Here is a 22,828-nt window from a genome sequence, read left to right as displayed (position 1 = left end):
TATTTAAAAAGAAATTATGGCTTATTTTTGCTGGGATGGTATGCAATGAATACTGCTGCACTGATATAGGCCATAATCCTGTAATTAGATCAATGAGGATAGAATCTTGTTAGCAACAGATTTGTCAGCCTGCAAAGGCCCAAATATGGGATGAAATGTGTGACAAAGACCCAAAATGAAGGACGCACAATAATTGAGTATGTAGGAAACACAAAATGCTGCGGGATTCCTTTCTTTAATGGAAATAACTGCCTGTGCTCATATTCTTATGTTTCTTTATTTCTGATGTAAACAATTTTCAAAAATAACACTCAAGAAACACCAAATTTGCGTGGAATATGAGAATTTTGGAATTAAAATGAGTGACATCCTTGCAGGACTAAGGCCACATTTTATGTTTCATTCAAATATAATAATTATAAAGCAAAGTGGAATGTTTTCAGCTGATTTTCCAGTAATCATTTATTCACAAGTAAAAGTTAAAAAGCAAAATCAACACCTGCTTACTGCACACCACTAAATTAGTCTTTATTCTAGTTTTGATGCAGTGGGATTGTTTTTAATAAGCACACAAGGAAATGCACAAAAACAGTCTAGAAAAATCAAACTGATTGAGCATTAAGACTATTTATAATCTTCTTTTCTCCAGTGAGTTTGATCAGCACTATACCCAGTGCTGCTCCAGTATCAATTGTTTTCATCCATGATTGGAGGCGTAATTTTTATGTGAACTAATCATGCTGACAGATGATTGCCCTGTGGTTAGTCAGTGGAAACCTCCATGTTACTCAAAGGTTAAAACCAATAGTAACATCCATTAGCAGCAGGATAAGGGCTAACAGCCATTGATGGACCTATCCTCCATGAACTTCTAGAGCAAAGTTTCTCAATCTTCTCCTAGTACTCATCCCTCACAGTCGACTGTGGAGCTAGTGCTGTAGCCAATCACAGATTGGAAGCCGGAAAGCCAGCAGAGGTAGGAGGGATGTGTTGCAGCTGATTTAGGGAGCTAGAGGACTTACCTTTTCACCTGCAGGATGATAGGTAGCATAACTTTAAAAATCTGAGTGTTTTAGCTGTCTCCCTAGTAGGCAGGATGCCGTATTTCCAAGAAACTCTGTGCCATCTGGTATGGTTAGATCCACTTAATCTGAAAGATATGGAGGAAGCAACGGAAGCCGGGTAGAGGTCACTTACGGACTTCAGTGTGGGTCTTCAGTATTGTCAGTCCTTGTCTCTTTTCTTATTTAGCTCTAACTTCTGACTTCCATGTCTCCTTTCTTTATTTCAGAAGACAAATTCAGGACCCAAAACTTACCAGAAGTCGAAGCGAGAGGCAGAGTCCAAGTTCCGAAGCCCGAGGTCAAAGCAGGAGGCAGAGTCCAAGCCTAAAAGCCAGGGTTCAAGGGGGAAAGCCAGAGGTCCAAGTCAGGGTTGAAGTCCAGGAGTGAGTCAAGGGGCAGGTTAGTCGCTACAGCTGGCTAGGGAATCTATGCAGCTAGGTGAACACTTCCTGGAACTTCTCTTGGGCTTAAACAGGGCACCTAGGCCAATCAGGGACCACAAGGGAAGTGATCAGTCTGGCCTTCCGTATTGATACTTCCTGTGGTGTTTATCTCCACAGGGTCAATGTGATAATGCATATGGCTCTATCATGGCTGTCAGGTAACTCTGTAGAGAGGCTGTCTACCCCTCAGGCCCAGGATCTAGTCCCTACAGAACCTTACACTGATATTCCAGCCTCAACCCCCTGGAGAAACCGTGCACCAGAGGAATTCTCAGCTGGGGAGAGGAGAAGGGGCCTGACCCAGAATCAGAGCCAACACTTTCATCAGTTCACTGAGGCCAAGAACATTCCTTGTGCAATAAAGCGTAGTTATTCCCAGCAGCAAGTAGGGGCAGCATAAATGCCAGCGTATCTGGTGGCAGAATCCACCATAACCAGGATATATTTCTTCCCATTTCTGGAAGGTCTGGGTAGAGGTCCCACAATATCTACAGAAACTCTGGCAAACACTTCCTTGGTGATGGGCAAAGTCTGAAAAGGTGACTTGCAGGGTCCTTTTAACCCCTTATGCTTTGACATAAAACATAGCACTTGCTTAGTTCCTTTGGTTTGGGAATTTATCCCCCTCCTTCCATGTGCAACGTCATCTGATGGGAGGAAAGCAAAACAATAAAAGTCTTTAGTCCTCTTGTTGATGGGTTTTCAATCCAGATGTAGGGAGTTTCCAGTTGTAAGATCCAACCCTAACCCATCTGGTATTGAAGGGTCTCCTCTGTGGGAAGGGGCATAACAATTTCTATAGAAGAGCCACTCTTCACACTAATGCCCCTCTCCTGTATGGTGATTTATACAGTCACAGATATTACAAGTAAGATTAATGCATTGTTGGGGTATCATTAAAAGTAACTATATACCAAGGCCTAAAACACCCAGAGGGCCTAAAATTTTGTAACAGGAAAAGCATTGATAAGATTTGGCTGTACAAATTTTTTTGGACTTTGTGTAAAATAAAAAAATCCCCTGACAACTTTGTGTTTGCAGAAAATAAGAAATGTTAACATTGAAGAATCATAATATGCTCTCTAAAATTCCCTTCCTAATAGACTAAGGGGGACGGTAATATACACAAACTGATCTATAACATTGAAATGAAGGATTGTTAATGACCAGAATTAAAAGCTTCGTTATCTATATTTGTAATGAATTGAGTAAGGTAACAGGCAGGCCCAGGTTTTGCCTGGCATCAGTGTATTTTTGTTAATTTCTTTTTAATATAACTGACTGATTTGTTTAAAATGCTGTTGTTAGCAGGATAACTAATGTGTCATGTTAGAAGAGGAAAGAAATAGATACAAACATGTAATGATCAACAAAATCTTCCTTTTTTCTGGGAAATTTAAAAACTGGATGACCCAGGGCAAAAGGACCCAGAAATTGTAAATTCAGCAGGAAAAGTGTGGGCATTCAGTGATTAATGTTTGTGCATGTGTAATATTCAGGTTATGTAAAATTCAATGGATAATGTGTTCAATGCTGATGGGAGGAAAATTAGGTAGTGGAAAATGTAAAAATGTATAAGTATATGTAAAATGCCCCCCCAAAAACTGGAGAAACCCTGGGTCAAAAACTGAAGAACAAGACTAAAAGACCAGAGCAGGAGCTCAGAGGAGGTGACAAATGTCATGGAGGAAGGATGGACTTCTTGGTGCACTGGAGCCCATTTATCTATTCTGTCTTGTCTGTTATTACGTGTCTGGCATGAATGTATGTGCCAGACACTACAAGTGGTGATAATTCTGGCTGAAATTGTATTAAATAAAGGCAAAACTGATTAAGCCTAAAGTGGGGGAGAGGGGAAGAGACTCGGTTTCCCACTGTCTGCTCCCCAAAACATGCCACAGCTCACAATCATTCAGTAGGTTCCCAACACATTCCTATACCTATTTCATCAATACTAAGCTACCAGTGAGCCAGACACGTTCCAGCTTTGTATCTGGCAGTGTCCAGTTGAGACAGGGGGACCTCGGTATGAGCTGGGCCCTGGCCTGACAGTGTCCCAACGTCTCTGCAGAGACCCCCAAGGCAGCTGATTTGAGCTCACGGTGGGGTGGTTTTGTGATATGGTCACTTGTTCAAAGGGAACTGGCCTAAGATCCCCATACTGCCATCAGGGGATGTGACCTTTTGGCTAGGTGACTTGGGTTGGGTGTGAACCAGTCACCTCAAGAAGGCTCTGTACTTCCTAGCCATCCAGTCCCCCTCCACAGAGAGCTGCTGATGTTTTCAGTTACTTAGAGCAAGAAAGCGAACAGCAAGAGCCCAGCACATTCCGGTCCCCTCTTGTGGCTGTGGGGTCTTCCTGCTGCCTCTTGACCCCTGTTCAGAGAGACACGGGTGGTTATAAGGTGCGAGCTGTGTGGGTACCTGGAGCCTGTGGGTACTGACAGTGCACACACAGCTACCCTGGGAGGCTTGGCTGCTCCCTGACATTCCCTATTTTTCGAGCACTGATCCTTTTTGCCTCCCTGAACCCCAGCTTGGAGCATTCCACTGAGCAGGTGTTTCCAAATGAACTGGAGGAAGGAGGTTCTGCCTAGGCACCATCCTTGATAGGGGCAGTGCTGTCACTTTCATACCAGTGTGGGATGGGAGATGAACCCCCCCACCCCTGTGCACTGAGAGAGGTAGAACTGCATGGGTGCCAAAGTACTTAACTTGCAGTTTGAGCAGCATCTGTGGGTTAAAACCCCTCTTGCCAGCAATCTGCCATGGGGATCTCTGCCTGACTTAAAATACCCATGGAGGGTGGCAGAGCTATGCCACACGTTTGAGAGATGTGGGAGCGAATTGGTTACAGGCTGATCAGTCATGTTACCAGCGCTCCCAACACCCAGTGATGTCTGTGTCCCGCTCTCCTCTGCAACATCTTCCCTTCCCTCACCATGTGGGTTCCCCGCTATGTACCATCTCTGCTGCCCCTGCTGTTGTTCTAGAGGCTGCGAGATTCACAGCATGGACTGTTCCCCGTTTCTGGAAGGGCTGGGGGAGGCACATATCTTGTTGGCTGGTTTGTGCAGGGTGTTAATGACAGCAAGAATGGGGGCTGCCTTTGTGTAGCTTTTGGGGTCTGTCTTGTCTGAATGCTGTGGACAGAAGAAGAGAGAGGGAGACTAGCTAGTCCTCAGGCAGGGGCTGGCTCAGTGCTTAGACTGCTGCTAACAACACCCAAGGTTGTGAGTTTGGCTCCCCGTGCAACCTTGGTGCAGTCCTCAGATTGTAGGTACTGCTTTTCTGCTGACACTCAGGGAGAGGCAGACAAAAAAAGAGGGAGGCAGCCAGCAATGATGACCCCGTGGAGAATGACCCCGTGATGGCTTCTACCTCCTTTACAACATAGTGGTGGGAGGTGGGCTGCTCGTGGCGCTGTTAGCTCAGCTGGTTAAAGTATGGTGCATTTGCCTTCATGATGCCTGGGTGACCCCCAACTACATCCACCCTTGCTCACCATGACCCCATGTGACCTCATTGCCTTGCTACCCAGCCACACTGGTCCCTGTGTGACACACTGACTCCAAACTCACCCTGTGTAACACAACTGGCTCCAGCGTGATCCTCACTGACCCAATTAATGACACCCACTGCCTCCAGACTAATCGTCTGTGATCTCTGTGAAACCCCATTGACGCCAACCTACTCCCTCACTGATGCCTTTGTGACTTGACTGCTTCCAATGTCACCATCATTGACGACTTCACAATACCCAGCTACCCACAAATTTATCCACTAGGACCCAATGTGACCCCAATTGCCTCCAAATTAGTCCTCATAGACCCTGCATAACCCCCACCTTCCGCTCCTAGTCTGCATTGACCCCCTTCATTACCACAATTGTTTCTATATTCAGCTTCAGTGACCCTAGACGATCCCAATGGAAACAAATGTTCCCTGGATGACCCAATGTGAACCCCCCTTTAATTAGAGCCATGTAATCCTTGAGCTCATATGACCTAACTGACATCATTCCTACCCCCATGTACCCCATTTCTTGTCAACTCAGCTTCGGTCACCCTAGATGATCCTAATTGCCACCATATTTTTAACTCATGACTTTGCATAACATTCCCATTAATGAAAGCCTTATACTACTTGTCCTCATATGACCTTATTGACTGCATTCCTACCCACATTGCACTCCCCGCTTTGGAAATTCAGCTTCTATGAACCTACATGACCTAATTGCCTCCATATTTTTCCTTGATGATTCCTAAATAACCCCACATGAATCAGAACCTTATGGTACTTGTCCTCATATGACCTCACTGACATAATTCCAACCCTCACTGACCCCTTCATGACCCCAATTGCTTGTACATTCCGATTCTGTGACCCTAGGTGACCCCAATTGCTTCCAAATTTTTTGCTTGATGACCCCGTATGACCCCCCCTTAATCACAGGCTTATGCTACTTGTCCCCATATGACCTCATGACACCTTCATGACCCATATTGCTTGTAAATTCAGTTTCAGTGACCCAAGATGACCTCAACTGCATTCAAAGTCAGTTGATGACCTCGTATGACCGCCCTTAATCAGAGGCTTATGCTACTTGTCCTCATATGACCTCATGACCATTTCATGACCCCGCTATTGCTTGTAAATTCAGTTTCTGTGACCCTAGATGACCCCAACTGCATTCAAATTTTAACTTGATGACCCCGTATGACCCCTCTTAATCACAGGCTTATGCTACTTGTCCTCATATGCCCTCATGACCCCTTCATGACCCCAATTGCTTGTAACTTCAGTTTCTCTTATCCTAGGTGACCCCAGTTGCTTCCAAAGTTTTTCCTTGATGACCATGTATGACCCCCCCTTGATCACAGGCTTATGCTACTTGTCCTCATATGACCTCATGACCCTTTCATGACCCCCCTATTGCTTGTAAATTCAGTTTCTGTGACCCTAGATGACCCCAACTGCATTCAAATTTTAACTTGATGACCTCGTCTGACCCCCCCTTAATCAGAGGCTCATGCTACTTATCCTCATATGACCTCATTGACATCATTCCAACACTCACTGACCCCTTCATGACCCCAATTGCTTGTACATTTCGATTCTCTGACCCTAGCTGACCCCAATTGCTTCCAAATTTTTGCTTGATGACCCTGTATGACCCCCACTTAATAAGAGGCTTATGTTACTTGTCCTCATATGAACTCATGACCCCTTCATGACCCCAATTGCTTGTAACTTTAATTTCTCTGACCCTAGATGACCCCAACTGACTCCAAATTTTAACTTGATGACCCCGTCTGACCCCCCACTTAATCAGAGGTTTATGCTACTTGTCCTCATATGACCTCATGACCCTTTCATGACCCCCCTATTCCCTGTAAATTCAGTTTCTGTGACCCTAGCTGACCCCAACTGCATTCAAATTTTAACTTGATGACCTCGTGTGACCCCCCTTAATCAGAGGCTTATGTTACTTGTCCTCATATGACCCCATGACCCCTTCATGACCCCAATGGCTGTAATTTTAGTTTCTCTGACCCTAGATGACCCCAACTGACTCCACATTTTTCCTTGATGACCTCGTCTGACCCCCCTTAATCAGAGGCTCATGCTACTTGTCCTCATATGACCTCATTGACATCATTCCAACACTCACTGACCCCTTCATGACCCCAATTGCTTGTACATTTCGATTCTCTGACCCTAGCTGACCCCAATTGCTTCCAAATTTTTGCGTGATAACCCTGTATGACCCCCACTTAATAAGAGGCTTATGCTACTTGTCCTCATATGACCTCATGACCCCTTCATGACCCCAATTGCTTGTAACTTTAGTTTTTCTGACCCTAAATGACCCCAACTGACTCCAAATTTTAACTTGATGACCCCGTCTGACCCCCCACTTAATCAAAGGCTTATGCTACTTGTCCTCATATGACCTCATGACCCTTTCATGACCCCCCCTATTGCTTGTAAATTCAGTTTCTGTGACCCTAGATGACCCCACTGCATTCAAATTTTAACTTGATGACCTCGTGTGACCCCCCTTAATCAGAGGTTTATCTTACTTGTCCTCATATGACCCCATGACACCTTCATGACCCCAATGGCTGTAATTTTAGTTTCTCTGACCCTAGATGACCCCAACTGCATTCAAATTTTTCCTTGATGACCTCGTATGACCCCCCTTAATCAGAGGCTTATGTTACATGTCCTCATATGACCTCACTGACATCATTCCAACACTCACTGACCCCTTCATGACCCCAATTGCTTGTACATTTCGATTCTCTGACCCTAGGTGACCCCAATTGCTTCCAAATTTTTGCTTGATGACCCTGTATGACCCCCACTTAATAAGAGGCCTATGCTACTTGTCCTCATATGACCTCATGACCCCTTCATGACCCCAATTGCTTGTAACTTTACTTTCTCTGACCTTAGATGACCCCAACTGACTCCAAATTTTAACTTGATGACCCCGTCTGACCCCCCACTTAATCAGAGGCTTATGCTACTTGTTCCTCATATGACCTCATGACCCTTTCATGACCCCCCTTTTGCTTGTAAATTCAGTTTCTGTGACGCTTGATGACCCCAACTGCATTCAAATTTTAACTTGATGACCTCGTGTGACCCCCCTTAATCAGAGGTTTATGTTTCTTGTCCTCATATGACCCCATGACCCCTTCATGACCCTAATGGCTGTAATTTTAGTTTCTCTGACCCTAGATGACCCCAACTGACTCCAAATTTTTCCTTGATGACCTCGTATGACCCCTCCTTAATCAGAGGCTTATGTTACATGTCCTCATATGACCTCACTGACATCATTCCAACACTCACTGACCCCTTCATGACCCCAATTGCTTGTACACTCCGATTCTGTGACCCTAGGTGACCCCAATTGCTTCCAAATTTTTGCTTGATGACCCCGTGTGACCCCCCACTTAATCACAGGCTTATGCTATTTGTCCTCATATGACATCATGACCCCTTCATGACCCCAATTGCTTGTAACTTCAGTTTCTCTGACCCTAGGTGACCCCAGTTGCTTCCAAACTTTTGCTTGATGACCCAGTGTGACCCCCTTTAATCACAGGCTTATGTTTCTTGTCCTCATATGACCTCATCACCTCTTGTTGACCCCCCTATTGCTTGTAAATTCAGTTTCTGTGACCCTAGATGACCCCAACTGCATTCAAAGTTAACTTGGTGACCCCGTGTGACCCCCCACTTAATCAGAGGCTTATGCTAGTTGTCCTCATATGACCTCATCACCTCTTGATGACCCCCCTATTACTTGTAAATTCAGTTTCTGTGACCCTAGATGACCCCAACTGCATTCTAAGTTACCTTGATGACCCCATGTGACCCCCCCACTTAATCACAGGCTTATGCTATTTGTCCTCACATGACCTCATGAACCCTTCATGACCCCAATTGCTTGTAACTTCAGTTTCTCTGACCCTAGGTGACCCCATTTGCTTTCAAATTTTTGCTTGATGACCCCGTATGACCCCCCTTAATCACAGGCTTATGTTCCTTGTCCTCATATGACCTCATCACCTCTTGATGACCCCCCTATTGCTTATAAATTCAGTTTCTGTGACCCTGGATGACCCCAACTGCATTCAAATTTTAACTTGATGACCCCATGTGACCCCCCACTTAATCAGAGGCTTATGTTACTTGTCCTCATATGACCCCATGACCCCTTCATGACCCCAATTGGCTGTAATTTTAGTTTCTCTGACCTTAGATGACCCCAACTGACTCCAAATTTTTCCTTGATGACCTCGTCTAACCCCCCCTTAATCAGAGGCTCATGCTACTTCTCCTCATATGACCTCATCACCTCTTGATGACCCCCCTATTGCTTCTAAATTCAGTTTCTGTGACCCTAGATGACCCCTAACCGCATTCAAAATTAACTTGATGACCCCGTGTGACCCCCCACTAAATCAGACGATATGTTATTTGTCCTCATATGACCTCATGACCCCAATTGCTTGTAATTTTAGTTTCTCTGACCCTCGATGACCCTAAGTGACTCCAAATTTTAACTTGATGACCCCGTCTGACCCCCCACTTAATCAGAGGCTTATGCTACTTGTCCTCATATGACCTCACTGACATCATTCCAACCCTCACTGACCCCTTCATGATCCTGCTATTGCTTGTAAATTCAGTTTCTGTGACCCGAGATGACCCCAACTGCATTCAAAGTTAACTTGATGACCCCATGTGACCCCCCACTTAATCAGAGGCTTATGTTACTTGTCCTCATATGAGCCCATGACCCCTTCATGACCCCAATGGCTGTTATTTTAGTTTCTCTGACCCTAGATGACCACAACTGACTCCAAATTTTTCCTTGATGACCCTGTATGACCCCCACTTAATAAGAGGTTTATGCTACTTGTCCTCATATGACCTCATGACCCCTTCATGACCCCAATTGCTTGTAACTTTAGTTTCTCTGACCCTAGATGACCCCAACTGCATTCAAATTTTAACTTGATGACCTCGTGTGACCCCCCTTAATCAGAGGCTTATGCTACATGTCCTCATATGACCTCACTGACATCATTCCAACACTCACTGACCCCTTCATGACCCCAATTGCTTGTACATTCCGATTCTGTGACCCTAGGTGACCCCAATTGCTTCCAAATTTTTGCTTGATGACCCCGTGTGACCCCCCACCTAAACAGAGGCTTATGTTACTTGTCCTCATATGACCTCATGACCCCTTGATGACCCCCCTATTGCTTGTAAATTCAGTTTCTGTGACCCTAGATGACCCCGTGTGACCCCCCACTTAATCAGAGGCTTATGCTAGTTGTCCTCATATGACCTCATTACCCCTTCATGACCACAATTGCTTATAACTTCAGTTTCTCTGACCCTAGATGTCCCCAACTGCATTCAAAATTAACTTGATGACCCCGTGTGACCCCCCACTTAATCAGAGGCTTATGCTAGTTGTCCTCATATGACCTCATCACCTCTTGATGATCCCCCTATTGCTTCTAAATTCAGTTTCTGTAACCCTAGATGACCACCAACCGCATTCAATGTTAACTTGATGACCCCGTGTGACCCCCCACTTAATCAGACGATATGTTACTTGTCCTCATATGACCTCTTGATCCCAATTGCTTGTAATTTTAGTTTCTCTGACCCTCGATGACCCCAACTGACTCCAAATTTTAACTTGATGACCCCGTCTGACCCCCCATTTCATCAGAGGCTTATGCTACTTGTCCTCATATGACCTCATGACCCCTTCATGACCCCAAGACTGTAATTTTAGTTTCTCTGACCCTACATGCCCCAAACTGACTCCAAATTTTGCCTTGATGACCTCGTATGACCCCCCTTAATCAGAGGCTTATGCTACATGTCCTCATATGACCTCACTGACATCATTCCAACACTCACTGACCCCTTCATGACCCCAATTGCTTGTACATTCCGATTCTGTGACCCTAGGTGACCCCAATTGCTTCCAAATTTTTGCTTGATGACCCCGTGTGACCCTCCACCTAATCAGAGGCTTATGTTACTTGTCCTCATATGACCTTATGACCCCATGATGATCCCCCTATTGCTTGTAAATTCAGTTTCTGTGACCCTAGATGACCCCAACTGCATTCAAAGTTAACTTGATGACCCCGTGTGACCCCCCACTTAATCAGAGGCTTATGCTAGTTGTCCTCATATGACCTCTTGATCCCAATTGCTTGTAATTTTAGTTTCTCTGACCCTCGACGACCCCAACTGACTCCAAATTTTAACTTGATGACCCCGTCTGACCCCCCACTTAATCAGAGGCTTATGCTATTTGTCCTCATATGACCTCACTGACATCATTCCAACCCTCACTGACCCCTTCATGATCCTGCTATTGCTTGTAAATTCAGTGTCTGTGACCCGAGATGACCCCAACTGCATTCAAAGTTAACTTGATGACCCCGTGTGACCCCCCACTTAATCAGAGGCTTATGCTAGTTGTCCTCATACGACCTCATGACCCCTTCATGACCCCAAGACTGTAATTTTAGTTTCTCTGACCCTACATGCCCCAAACTGACTCCAAATTTTGCCTTGATGACCTCGTATGACCCCCCTTAATCAGAGGCTTATGCTACATGTCCTCATATGACCTCACTGACATCATTCCAACACTCACTGACCCCTTCATGACCCCAATTGCTTGTACATTCCGATTCTGTGACCCTAGGTGACCCCAATTGCTTCCAAATTTTTGCTTGATTACCCCGTGTGACCCCCCACCTAATCAGAGGCTTATGTTACTTGTCCTCATATGACCTCATGACCCCATGATGACCCCCCTATTGCTTGTAAATTCAGTTTCTGTGACCCTAGATGACCCCAACTGCATTCAAAGTTAACTTGATGACCCCGTGTGACCCCCCACTTAATCAGAGGCTTATGCTAGTTGTCCTCATTTGACCTCATTACCCCTTCATGAGCCCAATTGCTTCTAACTTCAGTTTCTCTGACCCTAGGTGACCCCAGTTGCTTCCAAAGTTTTTCCTTGATGACCCTGTATGACCCCCCCTTAATCACAGGCTTATGCTACTTGTCCTCATATGACCTCATGACCCTTTCATGACCCCCCCTATTGCTTGAAAATTCAGTTTCTGTGACCCTAGATGACCCCAACGGCATTCAAGTTTTAACTTGATGACCTCGTATGACCCCCCTTAATCAGAGGCTCATGCTACTTGTCCTCATATGACCTCATTGACATCATTCCAACACTCACTGACCCCTTCATGATCCCAATTGCTTGTACATTTCAATTCTCTGACCCTAGCTGACCCCAATTGCTTCCAAATTTTTGCTTGATGACCCTGTATGACCCCCACTTAATAAGAGGCTTATGCTACTTGTCCTAATATGACCTCATGACCCCTTCATGACCCCAATTGCTTGTAACTTTAGTTTCTCTGACCCTAGATGACTCCAACTGACTCCAAATTTTAACTTGATGACCCCGTCTGACCCCCCACTTAATCAGAGGCTTATGCTACTTGTCCTCATATGACCTCATGACCCTTTCATGACCCCAATTGCTTGTAACTTTAGTTTCTCTGACCCTAGATGACCCCAACTGACTCCAAATTTTAACTTGATGAGCCCGTCTGAAGCCCCACTTAATCAGAGGCTTATGCTACTTGTCCTCATACGACCTCATGACCCTTTCATGACCCCGCTATTGCTTGTAAATTCAGTTTCTGTGACCCTAGATGACCCCAACTGCATTCAAATTTTAACTTGATGACCTCGTGTGACCCCCCCTTAATCAGAGGCTTATGTTACTTGTCCTCATATGACCCCATGACCCCTTCATGACCCCAATGGCTGTTATTTTAGTTTCTCTGACCCTAGATGACCCCAACTGACTCCAAATTTTTCCTTGATGACCTCGTCTGACCCCCCTTAATTAGAGGCTCATGCTACTTGTCCTCATATGACCTCATTGACATCATTCCAACACTCACTGACCCCTTCATGACCCCAATTGCTTGTACATTTCGATTCTCTGACCCTAGCTGACCCCAATTGCTTCCAAATTTTTGCTTGATGACCCTGTATGACCCCCACTTAATAAGAGGCTTATGCTACTTGTCCTCATATGACCTCATGACCCCTTCATGACCCCAATTGCTTGTAACTTTAGTTTCTCTGACCCTAGATGACCCCAACTGACTCCAAATTTTAACTTGATGAGCCCGTCTGAAGCCCCACTTAATCAGAGGCTTATGCTACTTGTCCTCATATGACCTCATGACCCTTTCATGACCCCGCTATTACTTGTAAATTCAGTTTCTGTGACCCTAGATGACCCCAACTGCATTCAAATTTTAACTTGATGACCTCGTGTGACCCCCCTGAATCAGAGGCTTATGTTACTTGTCCTCATATGACCCCATGACCCCTTCATGACCCCAATGGCTGTAATTTTAGTTTCTCTGACCCTAGATGACCCCAATTGCTTCCAAATTTTTGCTTGATGACCCCGTGTGACCCCCCACCTAATCAGAGGCTTATGTTACTTGTCCTCATATGACCTCATGACCCCTTGATGACCCCCCTATTGCTTGTAAATTCAGTTTCTGTGACCCTAGATGACCCCAACTGCATTCAAAGTTAACTTGATGACCCCGTGTGACCCCCCAATTAATCAGAGGCTTATGCTAGTTGTCCTCATATGACCTCATTACCCCTTCATGACCCCAATTGCTTGTAACTTCAGTTTCTCTGACCCTAGATGACCCCAACTGACTCCAAATTTTTCCTTGATGACCTCGTCTGACCCCCCTTAATTAGAGGCTCATGCTACTTGTCCTCATATGACCTCATTGACATCATTCCAACACTCACTGACCCCTTCATGACCCTAATTGCTTGTACATTTCGATTCTCTGACCCTAGCTGACCCCAATTGCTTCCAAATTTTTGCTTGATGACCCTGTATGACCCCCACTTAATAAGAGGCTTATGCTACTTGTCCTCATATGACCTCATGACCCCTTGATGACCCCCCTATTGCTTGTAAATTCAGTTTCTGTGACCCTAGATGACCCCAACTGCATTCAAAGTTAACTTGATGACCCCGTGTGACCCCCCACTTAATCAGAGGCTTATGCTAGTTGTCCTCATTTGACCTCATTACCCCTTCATGAGCCCAATTGCTTGTAACTTCAGTTTCTCTGACCCTAGGTGACCCCAGTTGCTTCCAAAGTTTTTCCTTGATGACCCTGTATGACCCCCCCTTAATCACAGGCTTATGCTACTTGTCCTCATATGACCTCATGACCCTTTCATGACCCCCCCTATTGCTTGAAAATTCAGTTTCTGTGACCCTAGATGACCCCAACGGCATTCAAGTTTTAACTTGATGACCTCGTATGACCCCCCTTAATCAGAGGCTCATGCTACTTGTCCTCATATGACCTCATTGACATCATTCCAACACTCACTGACCCCTTCATGACCCCAATTGCTTGTACATTTCGATTCTCTGACCCTAGCTGACCCCAATTGCTTCCAAATTTTTGCTTGATGACCCTGTATGACCCCCACTTAATAAGAGGCTTATGCTACTTGTCCTCATATGACCTCATGACCCCTTCATGACCCCAATTGCTTGTAACTTTAGTTTCTCTGACCCTAGATGACTCCAACTGACTCCAAATTTTAACTTGATGACCCCGTCTGACCCCCCACTTAATCAGAGGTTTATGCTACTTGTCCTCATATGACCTCATGACCCTTTCATGACCCCCCTATTCCCTGTAAATTCAGTTTCTGTGACCCTAGCTGACCCCAACTGCATTCAAATTTTAACTTGATGACCTCGTGTGACCCCCCTTAATCAGAGGCTTATGTTACTTGTCCTCATATGACCCCATGACCCCTTCATGACCCCAATGGCTGTAATTTTAGTTTCTCTGACCCTAGATGACCCCAACTGACTCCACATTTTTCCTTGATGACCTCGTCTGACCCCCCTTAATCAGAGGCTCATGCTACTTGTCCTCATATGACCTCATTGACATCATTCCAACACTCACTGACCCCTTCATGACCCCAATTGCTTGTACATTTCGATTCTCTGACCCTAGCTGACCCCAATTGCTTCCAAATTTTTGCGTGATAACCCTGTATGACCCCCACTTAATAAGAGGCTTATGCTACTTGTCCTCATATGACCTCATGACCCCTTCATGACCCCAATTGCTTGTAACTTTAGTTTTTCTGACCCTAAATGACCCCAACTGACTCCAAATTTTAACTTGATGACCCCGTCTGACCCCCCACTTAATCAAAGGCTTATGCTACTTGTCCTCATATGACCTCATGACCCTTTCATGACCCCCCCTATTGCTTGTAAATTCAGTTTCTGTGACCCTAGATGACCCCACTGCATTCAAATTTTAACTTGATGACCTCGTGTGACCCCCCTTAATCAGAGGTTTATCTTACTTGTCCTCATATGACCCCATGACACCTTCATGACCCCAATGGCTGTAATTTTAGTTTCTCTGACCCTAGATGACCCCAACTGCATTCAAATTTTTCCTTGATGACCTCGTATGACCCCCCTTAATCAGAGGCTTATGTTACATGTCCTCATATGACCTCACTGACATCATTCCAACACTCACTGACCCCTTCATGACCCCAATTGCTTGTACATTTCGATTCTCTGACCCTAGGTGACCCCAATTGCTTCCAAATTTTTGCTTGATGACCCTGTATGACCCCCACTTAATAAGAGGCCTATGCTACTTGTCCTCATATGACCTCATGACCCCTTCATGACCCCAATTGCTTGTAACTTTACTTTCTCTGACCTTAGATGACCCCAACTGACTCCAAATTTTAACTTGATGACCCCGTCTGACCCCCCACTTAATCAGAGGCTTATGCTACTTGTTCCTCATATGACCTCATGACCCTTTCATGACCCCCCTTTTGCTTGTAAATTCAGTTTCTGTGACGCTTGATGACCCCAACTGCATTCAAATTTTAACTTGATGACCTCGTGTGACCCCCCTTAATCAGAGGTTTATGTTTCTTGTCCTCATATGACCCCATGACCCCTTCATGACCCTAATGGCTGTAATTTTAGTTTCTCTGACCCTAGATGACCCCAACTGACTCCAAATTTTTCCTTGATGACCTCGTATGACCCCTCCTTAATCAGAGGCTTATGTTACATGTCCTCATATGACCTCACTGACATCATTCCAACACTCACTGACCCCTTCATGACCCCAATTGCTTGTACACTCCGATTCTGTGACCCTAGGTGACCCCAATTGCTTCCAAATTTTTCCTTGATGACCCCGTGTGACCCCCCACTTAATCACAGGCTTATGCTATTTGTCCTCATATGACATCATGACCCCTTCATGACCCCAATTGCTTGTAACTTCAGTTTCTCTGACCCTAGGTGACCCCAGTTGCTTCCAAACTTTTGCTTGATGACCCAGTGTGACCCCCTTTAATCACAGGCTTATGTTTCTTGTCCTCATATGACCTCATCACCTCTTGTTGACCCCCCTATTGCTTGTAAATTCAGTTTCTGTGACCCTAGATGACCCCAACTGCATTCAAAGTTAACTTGGTGACCCCGTGTGACCCCCCACTTAATCAGAGGCTTATGCTAGTTGTCCTCATATGACCTCATCACCTCTTGATGACCCCCCTATTACTTGTAAATTCAGTTTCTGTGACCCTAGATGACCCCAACTGCATTCTAAGTTACCTTGATGACCCCATGTGACCCCCCCACTTAATCACAGGCTTATGCTATTTGTCCTCACATGACCTCATGAACCCTTCATGACCCCAATTGCTTGTAACTTCAGTTTCTCTGACCCTAGGTGACCCCATTTGCTTTCAAATTTTTGCTTGATGACCCCGTATGACCCCCCTTAATCACAGGCTTATGTTCCTTGTCCTCATATGACCTCATCACCTCTTGATGACCCCCCTATTGCTTATAAATTCAGTTTCTGTGACCCTGGATGACCCCAACTGCATTCAAATTTTAACTTGATGACCCCATGTGACCCCCCACTTAATCAGAGGCTTATGTTACTTGTCCTCATATGACCCCATGACCCCTTCATGACCCCAATTGGCTGTAATTTTAGTTTCTCTGACCTTAGATGACCCCAACTGACTCCAAATTTTTCCTTGATGACCTCGTCTAACCCCCCCTTAATCAGAGGCTCATGCTACTTCTCCTCATATGACCTCATCACCTCTTGATGACCCCCCTATTGCTTCTAAATTCAGTTTCTGTGACCCTAGATGACCCCTAACCGCATTCAAAATTAACTTGATGACCCCGTGTGACCCCCCACTAAATCAGACGATATGTTATTTGTCCTCATATGACCTCATGACCCCAATTGCTTGTAATTTTAGTTTCTCTGACCCTCGATGACCCTAAGTGACTCCAAATTTTAACTTGATGACCCCGTCTGACCCCCCACTTAATCAGAGGCTTATGCTACTTGTCCTCATATGACCTCACTGACATCATTCCAACCCTCACTGACCCCTTCATGATCCTGCTATTGCTTGTAAATTCAGTTTCTGTGACCCGAGATGACCCCAACTGCATTCAAAGTTAACTTGATGACCCCATGTGACCCCCCACTTAATCAGAGGCTTATGTTACTTGTCCTCATATGAGCCCATGACCCCTTCATGACCCCAATGGCTGTTATTTTAGTTTCTCTGACCCTAGATGACCACAACTGACTCCAAATTTTTCCTTGATGACCCTGTATGACCCCCACTTAATAAGAGGTTTATGCTACTTGTCCTCATATGACCTCATGACCCCTTCATGACCCCAATTGCTTGTAACTTTAGTTTCTCTGACCCTAGATGACCCCAACTGCATTCAAATTTTAACTTGATGACCTCGTGTGACCCCCCTTAATCAGAGGCTTATGCTACATGTCCTCATATGACCTCACTGACATCATTCCAACACTCACTGACCCCTTCATGACCCCAATTGCTTGTACATTCCGATTCTGTGACCCTAGGTGACCCCAATTGCTTCCAAATTTTTGCTTGATGACCCCGTGTGACCCCCCACCTAAACAGAGGCTTATGTTACTTGTCCTCATATGACCTCATGACCCCTTGATGACCCCCCTATTGCTTGTAAATTCAGTTTCTGTGACCCTAGATGACCCCGTGTGACCCCCCACTTAATCAGAGGCTTATGCTAGTTGTCCTCATATGACCTCATTACCCCTTCATGACCACAATTGCTTATAACTTCAGTTTCTCTGACCCTAGATGTCCCCAACTGCATTCAAAATTAACTTGATGACCCCGTGTGACCCCCCACTTAATCAGAGGCTTATGCTAGTTGTCCTCATATGACCTCATCACCTCTTGATGATCCCCCTATTGCTTCTAAATTCAGTTTCTGTAACCCTAGATGACCACCAACCGCATTCAATGTTAACTTGATGACCCCGTGTGACCCCCCACTTAATCAGACGATATGTTACTTGTCCTCATATGACCTCTTGATCCCAATTGCTTGTAATTTTAGTTTCTCTGACCCTCGATGACCCCAACTGACTCCAAATTTTAACTTGATGACCCCGTCTGACCCCCCATTTCATCAGAGGCTTATGCTACTTGTCCTCATATGACCTCACTGACATCATTCCAACCCTCACTGACCCCTTCATGATCCTGCTATTGCTTGTAAATTCAGTTTCTGTGACCCGAGATGACCCCAACTGCATTCAAAGTTAACTTGATGACCCCGTGTGACCCCCCACTTAATCAGAGGCTTATGCTAGTTGTCCTCATATGACCTCATGACCCCTTCATGACCCCAAGACTGTAATTTTAGTTTCTCTGACCCTACATGCCCCAAACTGACTCCAAATTTTGCCTTGATGACCTCGTATGACCCCCCTTAATCAGAGGCTTATGCTACATGTCCTCATATGACCTCACTGACATCATTCCAACACTCACTGACCCCTTCATGACCCCAATTGCTTGTACATTCCGATTCTGTGACCCTAGGTGACCCCAATTGCTTCCAAATTTTTGCTTGATGACCCCGTGTGACCCTCCACCTAATCAGAGGCTTATGTTACTTGTCCTCATATGACCTTATGACCCCATGATGATCCCCCTATTGCTTGTAAATTCAGTTTCTGTGACCCTAGATGACCCCAACTGCATTCAAAGTTAACTTGATGACCCCGTGTGACCCCCCACTTAATCAGAGGCTTATGCTAGTTGTCCTCATATGACCTCTTGATCCCAATTGCTTGTAATTTTAGTTTCTCTGACCCTCGACGACCCCAACTGACTCCAAATTTTAACTTGATGACCCCGTCTGACCCCCCACTTAATCAGAGGCTTATGCTATTTGTCCTCATATGACCTCACTGACATCATTCCAACCCTCACTGACCCCTTCATGATCCTGCTATTGCTTGTAAATTCAGTGTCTGTGACCCGAGATGACCCCAACTGCATTCAAAGTTAACTTGATGACCCCGTGTGACCCCCCACTTAATCAGAGGCTTATGCTAGTTGTCCTCATACGACCTCATGACCCCTTCATGACCCCAAGACTGTAATTTTAGTTTCTCTGACCCTACATGCCCCAAACTGACTCCAAATTTTGCCTTGATGACCTCGTATGACCCCCCTTAATCAGAGGCTTATGCTACATGTCCTCATATGACCTCACTGACATCATTCCAACACTCACTGACCCCTTCATGACCCCAATTGCTTGTACATTCCGATTCTGTGACCCTAGGTGACCCCAATTGCTTCCAAATTTTTGCTTGATTACCCCGTGTGACCCCCCACCTAATCAGAGGCTTATGTTACTTGTCCTCATATGACCTCATGACCCCATGATGACCCCCCTATTGCTTGTAAATTCAGTTTCTGTGACCCTAGATGACCCCAACTGCATTCAAAGTTAACTTGATGACCCCGTGTGACCCCCCACTTAATCAGAGGCTTATGCTAGTTGTCCTCATTTGACCTCATTACCCCTTCATGAGCCCAATTGCTTCTAACTTCAGTTTCTCTGACCCTAGGTGACCCCAGTTGCTTCCAAAGTTTTTCCTTGATGACCCTGTATGACCCCCCCTTAATCACAGGCTTATGCTACTTGTCCTCATATGACCTCATGACCCTTTCATGACCCCCCCTATTGCTTGAAAATTCAGTTTCTGTGACCCTAGATGACCCCAACGGCATTCAAGTTTTAACTTGATGACCTCGTATGACCCCCCTTAATCAGAGGCTCATGCTACTTGTCCTCATATGACCTCATTGACATCATTCCAACACTCACTGACCCCTTCATGATCCCAATTGCTTGTACATTTCAATTCTCTGACCCTAGCTGACCCCAATTGCTTCCAAATTTTTGCTTGATGACCCTGTATGACCCCCACTTAATAAGAGGCTTATGCTACTTGTCCTAATATGACCTCATGACCCCTTCATGACCCCAATTGCTTGTAACTTTAGTTTCTCTGACCCTAGATGACTCCAACTGACTCCAAATTTTAACTTGATGACCCCGTCTGACCCCCCACTTAATCAGAGGCTTATGCTACTTGTCCTCATATGACCTCATGACCCTTTCATGACCCCAATTGCTTGTAACTTTAGTTTCTCTGACCCTAGATGACCCCAACTGACTCCAAATTTTAACTTGATGAGCCCGTCTGAAGCCCCACTTAATCAGAGGCTTATGCTACTTGTCCTCATACGACCTCATGACCCTTTCATGACCCCGCTATTGCTTGTAAATTCAGTTTCTGTGACCCTAGATGACCCCAACTGCATTCAAATTTTAACTTGATGACCTCGTGTGACCCCCCCTTAATCAGAGGCTTATGTTACTTGTCCTCATATGACCCCATGACCCCTTCATGACCCCAATGGCTGTTATTTTAGTTTCTCTGACCCTAGATGACCCCAACTGACTCCAAATTTTTCCTTGATGACCTCGTCTGACCCCCCTTAATTAGAGGCTCATGCTACTTGTCCTCATATGACCTCATTGACATCATTCCAACACTCACTGACCCCTTCATGACCCCAATTGCTTGTACATTTCGATTCTCTGACCCTAGCTGACCCCAATTGCTTCCAAATTTTTGCTTGATGACCCTGTATGACCCCCACTTAATAAGAGGCTTATGCTACTTGTCCTCATATGACCTCATGACCCCTTCATGACCCCAATTGCTTGTAACTTTAGTTTCTCTGACCCTAGATGACCCCAACTGACTCCAAATTTTAACTTGATGAGCCCGTCTGAAGCCCCACTTAATCAGAGGCTTATGCTACTTGTCCTCATATGACCTCATGACCCTTTCATGACCCCGCTATTACTTGTAAATTCAGTTTCTGTGACCCTAGATGACCCCAACTGCATTCAAATTTTAACTTGATGACCTCGTGTGACCCCCCTGAATCAGAGGCTTATGTTACTTGTCCTCATATGACCCCATGACCCCTTCATGACCCCAATGGCTGTAATTTTAGTTTCTCTGACCCTAGATGACCCCAATTGCTTCCAAATTTTTGCTTGATGACCCCGTGTGACCCCCCACCTAATCAGAGGCTTATGTTACTTGTCCTCATATGACCTCATGACCCCTTGATGACCCCCCTATTGCTTGTAAATTCAGTTTCTGTGACCCTAGATGACCCCAACTGCATTCAAAGTTAACTTGATGACCCCGTGTGACCCCCCAATTAATCAGAGGCTTATGCTAGTTGTCCTCATATGACCTCATTACCCCTTCATGACCCCAATTGCTTGTAACTTCAGTTTCTCTGACCCTAGATGACCCCAACTGACTCCAAATTTTTCCTTGATGACCTCGTCTGACCCCCCTTAATTAGAGGCTCATGCTACTTGTCCTCATATGACCTCATTGACATCATTCCAACACTCACTGACCCCTTCATGACCCTAATTGCTTGTACATTTCGATTCTCTGACCCTAGCTGACCCCAATTGCTTCCAAATTTTTGCTTGATGACCCTGTATGACCCCCACTTAATAAGAGGCTTATGCTACTTGTCCTCATATGACCTCATGACCCCTTGATGACCCCCCTATTGCTTGTAAATTCAGTTTCTGTGACCCTAGATGACCCCAACTGCATTCAAAGTTAACTTGATGACCCCGTGTGACCCCCCACTTAATCAGAGGCTTATGCTAGTTGTCCTCATTTGACCTCATTACCCCTTCATGAGCCCAATTGCTTGTAACTTCAGTTTCTCTGACCCTAGGTGACCCCAGTTGCTTCCAAAGTTTTTCCTTGATGACCCTGTATGACCCCCCCTTAATCACAGGCTTATGCTACTTGTCCTCATATGACCTCATGACCCTTTCATGACCCCCCCTATTGCTTGAAAATTCAGTTTCTGTGACCCTAGATGACCCCAACGGCATTCAAGTTTTAACTTGATGACCTCGTATGACCCCCCTTAATCAGAGGCTCATGCTACTTGTCCTCATATGACCTCATTGACATCATTCCAACACTCACTGACCCCTTCATGATCCCAATTGCTTGTACATTTCAATTCTCTGACCCTAGCTGACCCCAATTGCTTCCAAATTTTTGCTTGATGACCCTGTATGACCCCCACTTAATAAGAGGCTTATGCTACTTGTCCTCATATGAACTCATGACCCCTTCATGACCC

This window comes from Malaclemys terrapin, chromosome 5 (assembly GCF_027887155.1).
Source record: "Malaclemys terrapin pileata isolate rMalTer1 chromosome 5, rMalTer1.hap1, whole genome shotgun sequence".
Classification (NCBI taxonomy): Eukaryota; Metazoa; Chordata; order Testudines; family Emydidae; genus Malaclemys; species Malaclemys terrapin.
Note: the sequence above shows the minus strand (reverse complement) of the source record.